Source organism: Pinus tabuliformis, chromosome 9 (assembly GCF_031772625.1).
Source record: "Pinus tabuliformis cultivar Carrire ecotype Pingquan chromosome 9, CPIR1, whole genome shotgun sequence".
Classification (NCBI taxonomy): Eukaryota; Viridiplantae; Streptophyta; class Pinopsida; order Pinales; family Pinaceae; genus Pinus; species Pinus tabuliformis.
In genome coordinates, this window is record NC_142307.1 from 1017084418 (window position 1) to 1017096083 (window position 11666).

Below are 11666 nucleotides of genomic sequence, written 5' to 3' on the forward strand. Positions count from 1 at the left end.
CAGGGCATACTTGTTCGCTAGTGTATCAATGAGTTCTTGCTTATTAGCTTATACCTCGCTGAGATTTCTCTCGATTTTCCTTGCATCTATCTCGAATGGGTCTGGCAACACTGATCTTCCTGTCTCTAGTTTCTTCCTCATCTCAACGTTGGGTGCTACCAGATTTGAACATGTTGCTTGGATATAGTCACAATAACTCATCAATGTGCATGTTGTAATATCCTCTAGAGCTTCTATGTTTGTATCTGTGATCGTAGGCCATAATGACCATAATTTATTTGTTACCTGATCAACCTGTGCTTGCAAATATATATTTTCTTGTTGCAGTGGATCTCTCTCCTCTATCACCTCATGCAGTTGTTGTCTTTGCTGCTCATGTTCTTAGGTCAAATCATCATGTATCCTCTTGGCCCTTTGTGCTGCTTACCGGATAAATTATTGGTTACTTATTACGGAATGATTCCTGGTACGAGAGAAAGGAAAAATATAGTGTGTGACCATAAAGACTGAAAAAGTGATTGCTAACGTGTAACTTAAGAGCTGGCAAGCATGCACCTACAAGTGACTGTTAACTTGAGCTATTCCCTCCCCGACCACAAATGGGTTGTGGTACTATGACAACATTGCTGCAACCTTATTGACGTTATAGCCTATTCTTATTAAAATGATGTAAAAGACATAAACTCAAATGGATGCTGAAAATTATTTGACTATAATTTATTAACTCCTACCTACTTGCGGGCTCATTTCCGAGACCCTTTCAACTGGAGATTGTGTTCCTTGGCATGTGGAAGGGTTTTAGGTGTGTTGTTTAGCCAATCTTCTAGCATATCTCCATCCAGTTGTGCCAACCTTACCACTCTGAATCTCTGATTTCTGCAACTATGAACAGGCCCATCCATTGCATCTGCAATATACCCGAGAACGTTTGGAACTTGTTGTCACTTAACAATATGTGATCTCCAATTTTGAATGTTTTCCTCCTAATGTGCCTATCATGCCAAGTTTTTTCTCTTCCCTTCTCCACTGATTAGTGAAACTTAACCAAGAACATGGATTCTTCAAGTTCCATTAGTTGATTTAACCTTTCTCTCAATGCTACATTATCCATCATTCTCGTTGCCTCAGATATGAACATGCTCGGTATTATGAACTTTATTGGCACCACTGCTTCCTTCTTGTATACTAGTTGGAAATGGGTTTTTTTATGAAGACTTTTTTTTGTTTTTCTGTATGCCCATAGTGTCGTGGTACTCTTTTTTCCTAGTCATCCCTGTTAGTTGATATAATATTCGTGAGACCCTTTTCTAGCATTTTGTTGAATGCCTTGATAGTCCTGTTGGCCTATGGATGATATGGACTAATTTTATGATGTTGAATCATGAAATTCTTGAGAATAGACTCAATAGTTTCATTTATAAAATGTGTTCCTTGGTCACTTGTTAAGCTTTTTGGGCATCTAAATTTTGAGATTATGTTCTCAAAAATAAGCCTTGCAGTAGTGTCGGCTGTATAGTCTCTGATAGGTGTTTCTACTACCCATCTGGTGAGATGTTCAGTGGTGGTTATTATATATCTCGCATGTAAATGCCTTTCTAGTGGTGTTATAGGTCAAATGAAATCTATTTCGCACTTCTCGAAGATTTGCACTCTATGAACGAGATTTAAAGGTAGTTCATCCTATTGAGAAGGCTTCCCAACCCTATGAAAAATATCACAATTCATAGCATATTCCTAAGAATATTTGTGGAGGGTTGGCCACCATAATCCTGCATGCAGTATATTCCTTGTGGTGGCTTTTCCTCCTACGTGGCCTCCTGCGACCCCCGTGTGGCAGACCCATAGCACATCTTGTCGTTCGTGCTGTAGTATGCAACACCTTAGGACTTGGTCAAAGCCCATCTTATAGAGATGTCCTATGATTAGTTGGTAGTATGTTGCCCTTACTATTAGGTGTCGCTTCTATTTTGATGTATACCCCTCAAGGAAGTTCCCTGTTGTCAACAGTGCAATAATCTCTTCTAAGTAGTCCGGGTCTGCTTCTATTATGAATAAGTCATCAGGTGGCTAATCATCCAATGATCCTTCGCTCTCTCCGGTCTCCAATCGTGACAAGTGATTAGGCCCCACATTCAATCTTCGAGGATTGATGACCACCTTGAAAGTGAATTCTTGGAAGAGTAATAACCATCGACATATCCTTCCTTCTAACACTGGTTCGTTCACTAAATACTTTAGTGTTGAGTGATCTATGAAAATATTGAATGGTGCCCCAAACAGGTATTGCTTGAATTCATGTAGAGAGTAAACCATGGCCAATGCCTCCCTCTCTGTTGTCGTATAATTCCTTTCTGTATTTGACAACTTCCTGCTGACATAGTACATCGGGTGATCCATATTTCTTTCCCCTAGTTGTGTTAAGACTTCTCCTAGCATGTCTCATGATGCATCAATGTGTACATGAAACATCTTGTTCCAATATGGATAGATAAGGATCGGGGCACTTACTGGTTTCTGTTTTAATTTATCCAATGCTGCTTGACTGTATTCCGTCCAATTAAATGCTTTCGTCCTCTTCAGTAGCTTCTCCATCGGGGCCCGTTATTTCCCAATGAAGTGTCAGGAATACCCTATATGTCCCAGAGTGGACCTCAGTTGCTTTACATTGCGTGGTGGTTCCATGTTGGTAATTACTGCGACCTTTTCTGGATCTACACACAATCAGTCCTTGCAGACTATTTGGCCCAGTAGTGTTCCAAATGGAACTCCAAAAATACACTTCTATAGGTTCAAGGAAATTTGCAACTGCAGGCACCTTTGGAACATGATCCTTAGTAGGCTTGTGTGTTTCTTCAACAGGATATATACCGTTGAGCCATCCATGTACACTTCTAGAAACCTGTGAATGTTGTCTCGAAATGCAACTATAAAAATTCTCGAGAAGACCACAGGCGCGTTCTTCAACCCAAAGGACATTACATTGTATGTATATGACCCCCACTCCTTGGTGAACATTGTATTTCTTATGTCTTCTTCGGCTATTCGGACCTGATGGTAGCTCGAGAATCCATCTGTGAATGAATATGCTTCATTTCCAACTACATTGTCTAGGACTTCATCACTTAAGGGCATTGGAAAGGGATCATGCACACATGCATTGTTCAAACTTCTATAATCAATGCATAAATTGATTTTTGTTGTGTCTTTCTTGTTCTATATAAATATTGGGCTTATCCACTTCACTTCATCTACCAGAAATATAATCTTTGCCTGCAACATTTTTTTGATCTCCCTCTTAACCTTTTCCTTTACCCTGGGGTTCAATCTATATGGCTTGTGCTTCACTGGATGTGCATTCGACCTCAGAACAATCTTCATCTCCCCTATGTCTCCTTTTATTCCTTTTAGCTCTGCTACTGACGCTGGGAACAAGTCTTGGTATTCCTACAATAGGTCAAAAATTTCTTTTGTCATCTATTCATCCCAATAATCTCCCACATATGCCATCTTAGGTTTATCCTCCATTCCAACATTTTTCTTCTTTAATTTCATTGGTAGAAGGTGGGCAACTTCTCCAGTAGGACTTCCTCATATACCTCTTTCCCCTTTTGTTTCTTCAAAGGTCTAGTGTCTTAGTCCTTCTAACCCATCCTAATCTGGTTCTTCATCCACCTTGTCGTAGGTTACACATTCTAGAGAACCTATGTCATAGAGGTACTATGAGAACTTTTCATTGACGCAACATTCAACCACCTTTCTTGGAGTGAACATGATCCTTTTAAATGTTTGCGGTGTTTCAGTCATGCATATATCATCATCCCTGAATGAGAAGCTACTAATGAACTGAGCCACTATAATATCCCAATACACTGTTTGTTTACGATGCTCCTCTTGCACATACCAAGCTTAGGGAATGGTACCTAGGGTATGTAGGAATACATGTACCCAAAGTTCTTTCTGAATCCCCTGTCTTTCCCAAATTCTCATGCAAGCCTCTAAGTGATTCTTAGGATTTGAATTACCTTTGTACTTCATATTATCTTAAGGATGGTTGTCCTCTTGACCGAATCTCTCCCTCATGGCTTGATTTATGGCTCCCCATCATTGCAACGTGTTGCGGTGTGTTCTCCACCACATTGCTGGTGTGGTAAGGAGCATGATATCTAGCAATGGAACATTGTGATCCTCCCTTACCTCTCTATCCACTCTATTTGAGAAGTTGTCCACTGGTTCTATGCCATGGAATTTCAGATAATCGCTTACCTCTACTACTATCCAATTTATCCGACCTATCGTTGCACAATGTCTGGTATTGAGTTCATATCCACCTTTCCTCCATGCATCCCACGTAGCTTCTGAACTAGTTTTTGAGCTCTGAGTACTCCTCTAGTTGACAGATCCTCCTGCTATCAGATTTATGTAATCTTCTCTTTTACTGGTTGTTAGGGTGTATAACTGGTCTAGCACTCCTGGCTCGTCCCTGTCATCTATGGGTTCTGTGAACCTAGGTCCCTGATAGGGATACAGGGGTTGTATTACTCTAATCCCTTCTACTTCAAAAACAATTAATTCTTTCTCTAGATCAATGACATCATAGTTTTCATAAGCCCAATCGATCCTAAAGAGCGTTGGATATGGGTCCTTATCACCCATTATGTCAATTACCTCAAATTTAATGTACATCTTCACTCATGCCATATCTACTTCAACATTCTCTAACCTTCCAATGGGTAGAATGCAGTATTGTTTTTCCATTCTCAATTGTATCGACGAATATCTTAGTTTGGCTTCCCCATTGCCTCCCATGTTTTCCTAGCAAGGATTTTTACATCTGACCACAGGTCCAGTATTGTGTCCAAGATTTGGAATCCCGCAACCTAGGAATTGATTCAGAATTCCTTTCCACTTCTCCTCTTATTTCGCCGCACTCTTCTGGTATGATTTTCTGGTAAGTTGGTAGATGGTCATTATACTTCCCCTTCCTCCTCAAATAATGTTGCCTTTAAACTCTTGCAAAACTCCTTCAACATGTATTCATCCTCAACAAACTGCAGGAACAACTTAAACGATTCTTCTATCATGTGAGCATTGTTGAGCATGTGGCCATTCTATCTCTGATTCACCCTTGTCTCAGTCATCCCTTTGAACAATTTAGCTACCTCATGGTAATATTGTTTTTGTTTCTCAGGTTGGTATTATTTCTTTGGGGATGCTTCCATAACGACCAAGGGTGGGTCCACCATACTTCGATCTTCCCCCATACTCTTTCCTCCTCTTGTGACTGTATTTACATTGGTTACGGGAAAACCATAATTGGTACGAGGTTTAGCGTTAACCAGGTTAGCCCCTTTTTGTCTAGTCCTTTCTTCCCACTTTGTAATGAGGTCTGGGCAAACCTCCAAGGCATGAGTATTGATTCTGCATTGTGAACACCATGGTCTTCTAGGGAGCGTGCATTCCTTGGCAATGTGCCCCTCTTAGTCACAGTTGTAGCATATCATAGGACCTCTTACTCCCATTCTTCCTCCTCTCCCATTTCCTCCTCGTCCTCCTTGGTTGGACTCATTGATCCTGAACGTCGACCTATCCAGTCATTTTGCTAAAGCATCCAACACTCTGCACTGGTTAGTGTGATGCATTGTGGATGCACAAAAATCAAAATAGTTGTTATTAGGGATGTTAGAGTACTTCTGTAGTATCGGGCACATCAGCGATAAATGTCCATACATCATACAGATATCACAATGTTCCTGATTATTTCTTCTAGGGAAAACTCCTTGTGCTCCTACTACCGAAACTTCTGCTGCTAGTGGGGTTGCTGACAATCCTACAATTCCCCCTAGATGATTAATTCCCCACAACCTCGAACACTCCATCCCGACATGTCCCTCCACCATGTAGTGCATGCAACATACATTGGGTCTAGTTGGCCATACTGGTTGAAGGTCCTTCAATCTCTCCATTAAAGTTGCAATTTGGTTTTGAATGCCCATAATCAATAGATCCTGCAATCTTGTCCCTCCTAGGTATTCACGAGGATATCCATCCATAGCCTCTATATGTGACTCTTGCTCTAGAGCATCCCGAAGGGTCCCAATCTTCTGTTGCATCAACGACATCCCTGCAAGGGGCAAGAGTGCCTTGATGAACCAGTCTCTCTGGTGATTGGGATCTAAGGTGTAACAAAACTTAGCAATGGCATCCTTAAATCTTTGCATTAGCTCCCAGATAGTTTCTCCTTCCTTCTTCTTGATTTTCCATAACTCTGATAGCCCTTGCTGGTCAGTTTAAGGTACTTTGAATTCTTGTATGAACCCCCTCTTGATGTCATCTACCGTGGTATTTTGGTTATGTTCCACCCATTATACAAACCAATGTAGAGATTCTCTCTCTTAGCATGGTATGGAACTCAATTGTTTTGACATTGTCTAGAGTCTGTCGTTCTCTCTATATAGCTTTGCAAAGATACCAGTGTTGTTCTACATCTTCATTTCCCCTACCCTAAAACTCTGGGTATCTGGTAAAATATCCCACCATGTTTATTTGAGTATGTGCGAATAACACAAATACCTTGGTTGCGGGTTGCTGATATCCTTGCAATCCCAAGTTACTAATACCACTAATTCCCTTGTTGTTTATTGTATTGAAACTGACCTTATATCTCTCGTGCACGCTGTGTACTCGTATTGCTTTAGATAATTTAATAACATTTTTTTCTGGATTATAGTAAGGTACTAGGGGAAGGTTGGGAGGAATACTACCTGTACCTTGGGGACATTGCTACTAATTTCTTGGGGATGCTTCTTCTTCAGAAAATAACCTTCTCATGACATTGCCCATTTCCTCTTCCCTTTCCTCTTCACAACTGCTTAACATTTTTTCCTCCTCTATCCTTCCTGCAACATGTAAGGAAGGATCCTCTTTATCATTCTGGCTTCCATGTTTCCAATCACCAGTCCTACTTTGTCTGACATCTCCCTTTTCTCTCCCTTCCTCTTGGGGTTTCCTAAACATCGCTCCTGCTTGGTGGGGTCCCATCTTTCTCTTCTCCAGAGTCCAAACTACTCTTGCTTGCCGCTTGTTAGCTAACAACGCTCTCCTCTATGCTATAACATCTCTAGCATTCTGTAACCCTTCTACATCCATTCCTTCAGGAGCATTTCTATTCCCCAACCAGTAGCATTATCCCCTTATGTCCTTCCCCTAGTACTAGGGTTTTACGCTACCATCTCCGTGGTAGGTCTGGGAAATAGTACTTCTTCTACCATGAACATTTTAATCCACAGTGGCACTTCACCAACCTTCCTCTTAGTCCGAACCCAAACACTACTTCCACCCTTGAAAAGGATTGATAACTTTTTGTGGAAAACCTGACTGTATACCCTTCCACTGTAGTCTTTACCTAAAAGTCGACTGCTCTAGTCAGATCGCTATCTACCTACTATAGAAATACAATATCTGAGGAAGTCAAGCTATGATGGGCTGATGTTATCCCTCTCGAACAATTCTACACTTTCAACCTTCTTAACCAATTATACAAGTCTTTTAGGAACTTGCACCAAAATATCTTGTACTGGTCACTAGCACCCTCAGAGTACAACATCTCTTTGTTGAATTTGCTAGCAGGTTTTCCTCTTTGAGTAGATTGTTCCACTAAAAATTGATCTACTTTATTATCCCACCAATATTTAATCCCTTTCTTGAATATCCTTGAAACCATGTTCCGAACTAGTTCTTGTAACTTCGGGTCTTGGCAACAGAACCATTTCTTGGCATGAAAGAGTCATCCAGGGGATACCCTGGGTTCAAGCACGAAGGGCCGACAATGGATCATTGTAGTATAGGAAAATGCTGACATTTTCACCTTACCCAAAGGATAAGGAGTCTCACCTGAGGCGTGCTGCTACCAGAATGAAGAAGGGTTTGTCATGGGGTCAAGGGTGTGTCAAACATCAATATATAAACAACATCATACATGCAACTAATACAACAACATATCATTTAATCACCATGAAGCCACTACATGCCTATACTTGCAGAATAGTTTAAAATTTAAGTGGGTCCATACATCATAAGCAATCACGTACATTGTATCAAGAAACCAATCTAGATCTTACTTCATATTAAGTCCACAGAAGACAATACATAATAGACTGGCCTTAGCCACAAATGATTACAAGGAATACCCGATTATAGGCTCTATCTGCCTATGCCAGATTCAGAGGTTCAATCTTCGACCTAGAGGTCCTGCTCGCTTGCATCCCGACGCTCCTGTTCTATCACCCCACAACCAACCAACCCACCAGAAAAAATCTTTCTCCTTACGAGTTTCTCCTTTTGTATTTCCTCTACCACTTGGACTATCAGTTCCCACTCGGTTGTTCCTTCCTTTGGTTTTCTCTCCATCTATCTCATCCGCTCGGCTGCCTCTTCCTTTTGCTGACACTTTGCTGCAACCACCCAACAACTGCTTGTCCCTGCTTCCCACTTCGGTTGTCTTCACCGAAACCTGATCGTTGCTTCTGCCACCTATTCCCTCTCTGTTCTATGGAAAGCCAATATAATCAAAATCTTTTAATATCAAAACGAAGTCCCCAACAATTCTCATTATGCTTTTGTGGGTTATTGGTACCTTAACTTTGATTTTGGTTGTAGTTGGGGGATTACCCCCTATTGGATCGCATGGAGGGTGTTTTTCGTGGTTGTTTCTCCCTACCGTGGTTTCCCTCTTTGTTTTTTATTTCCTTTCCTCTCATTGATGTTTGGAGGGTTAGCAATATTAAGTCTTTCAAATGCCTTCTATTATTGAAAGAAGGAAAGTTACACAAAATTAACCCATGTGTTTGGGTGAGGTGAGGGGCTAGGTTTCCAACATGGAGGAAAAGGGTAATAAGAGTTCCCTTGTCATGGGTTGGTGTAAGTGGTTTAGGAGGTCGACCCTATTATCACTCCATAATTTCCCTTGGCTGTGGAGAGAAAACCATAGGTAACCACAAAACCACTTGCAAATATGGGATCTAGCCCTTCCAGCTTCAGAGAGGGATCTCTCTATCTGATTTAAATTCTTTCTTAAGGTATTAGGCTAGTTATTGAGTTTTGGGGTTGCTTTTTCAAAGATTTTGTAGAAATTTGTAGGGAAATACCATTGGGCATGGAGTCATAAGTCTTAGGGTGATCAAATACATAAATAACAGAGCAGCTATAATAGGGTAGGATATGAAAACTTTTGGATCTTTTAAAGTATTTGTGGAGTGTTTAGGATGAAAATGATTTAAGTTCAATTAAATATAGATCATGCTGAGATGAATTCTATACTTAACATCAGATTGAAAACATTAATATTGTTACAAGCCAGAGTAGAGTACATTTAAGTAATTTTGGCCCTTAATATTCTTGAAATAATAGAGACTAAAACATATGGAAAACTGAGAAAATAACAATTTCACATGAGAAAGTACATCACCAAATAGTTTGACATGGGAATCCTGGAACAAAACTTCTCTATATTATTGCAAATTGATCACTTCAGTATATCACAACTTACATCAAAATGTGGCTCCTTTCTTCATACAAGTTCCAACCTTTTCTAAGTCCTTTTACTAAGTATTTATAGAAATATTTTACATCTCAGATCGAACTTCAAAAATAATATATTTACAAAATAATATATGTTAAAGACACATATATTTCAGATATAGAAGAATAAAATAAGGAAAGTCTGGTAAAAATTTGCTGCGTTGTTGAGGCTTTGAAGGAATTTGGTGCTGACTATGGCTATTTTGCTGCAAATGTTGTTCCTCTACTGCCAAAATTTCAGGGCTTCAGTTATGCTTTACTCGATCAACTCTAGCAATTGGTCCCACCTTTCTTCACTTGGGATGGAAAAGTTTACCATGTTTCTAAACCTTTCATCCACTTTGATGTAAATGTCAAAAGTTGGCTTGTTGACAAAAAGGTGGTGAATCTCATGTTGAATATTCAAGTCAAACTGTAGGCCTTCTATAAAGTCTTCCCCATTAATAACTCCCTTGGTGTTTACAAACTTTGAAGCATCAACAACTATGTTACACACTTACTCTTGGTAGTTTTCTAATGGAATCAATTTTCCATTAGAATTCCTTAGAGTAGGTAGACCCTTTTCCTGTAGTAGTGTGAACTTTCTATTGAATCTTATGACTTGCAACTCAAGGTCTTTACATTTTTTCTCTAGCTCTATCATCAAATTATTTTTGATTAAAACTCTCTAAACCTCCATGAGTGTTTTTGTCATGTTTGGAATGTTTAGGTCCTCCAATTCATCCTTTTTCTTGGACATCTTAACAATATTTGTGCCTCTTTTGGTCTGTGCTCCAAATTTTCTTTAATATTATGTATTGTTGTCTTAACTCTTTGCATGAGTTCCTCCTACTCAAAAGTGATTTGAATTGATGGCCACATATCATGTCTTTGAGGTTTCTGTGAGTTTCATTATTGTTCAGATTATCTTCCGGATACATCGCATAAGGATTATTCTTCATCGGCCACATATCTATTATATTACCATTTATATTATGAAAAATGCTATTTTTGGCCTCTGCCAACATCTGAATGACAAAATATTGGTCCTCATATTTCTAAATTTGCTGAATGAGCTTGTAGTTCTTTTGCATTTTTGTCAAATATTCATTATGAGTTTTAATTTTATTCTCCTCCATACGGGTCAATGCTTCTGATAACTTCTCTTTCTTTGCCTTAACTAATGATAATTCTTCCAAAGCTTTAGCAAGCTCTTCTGTAGACTCTAAAGATGTTTCCTTTTCTGAAGTCTCTATTTATGTACCTGTCCCTGATGTAGATATATCTGTTGCTGCTTCCCACTGTTATTTTTCTCTTAGCAGTGTTTCCATGTCTTGCTCCATTTTATGTATCTATGCATTCTACTCAACAACTATTGGAAATAACTTTTTCTTTACCATTTATATGCTAAAAACTTCTTTAGCCTGAGGATGCTCCATGGATGGTAGCTTCAATTTATTTCTTAATGCTTGAATATTTGCCTCTTTGCTCTTTATAATCTCTTCTATTTCCTTTGATATTAGCAGGGTTATGTACTAGATTTATTATAAAATATTATAGAAATTTTATTATGTTGTTTTTAGAAAATGAGGACATCTTCTCAATATTTCTCTAAGAATTTATGTTGTTCAAGGATGACTATAATTTGGAAACAATCATGGCAGAACTAGTAATGGTTGAAAATATCAAGTCCCATGTTTTCTTGTGTACATTGATTTGATCGATTTCATGTATCTTCTTTGTATCAATGAAGAAAATGGAGGCTTTGTAGTCTTCAACACTCCTAGGAGCTGACATTAAAGGTTCCATGAAAGCCATTTGGAATTGTCCTTTCTCTGAGTCAAATGCAGAGAGAAATCTATGTTGTGTTTTTGCTGTCTTGCTATGGGGTAAAATGCATGGTGTATGGAGAATGAAAACTACCCTCAAAGGCCTTCTCGGGACCTTTGACAGACTGTACAATTATCTGTAGAAGATACCAAGTTATACACATGTTCATCTATCAAATATCAATTAACAAAGTATGGAAAGAGTATTACCTCAAGTCTCCTTCTAGATTTGTTTGGAGATCGCAATGCAACCAAGAGGAACTCCCTCAAAGCTGGCTCAAA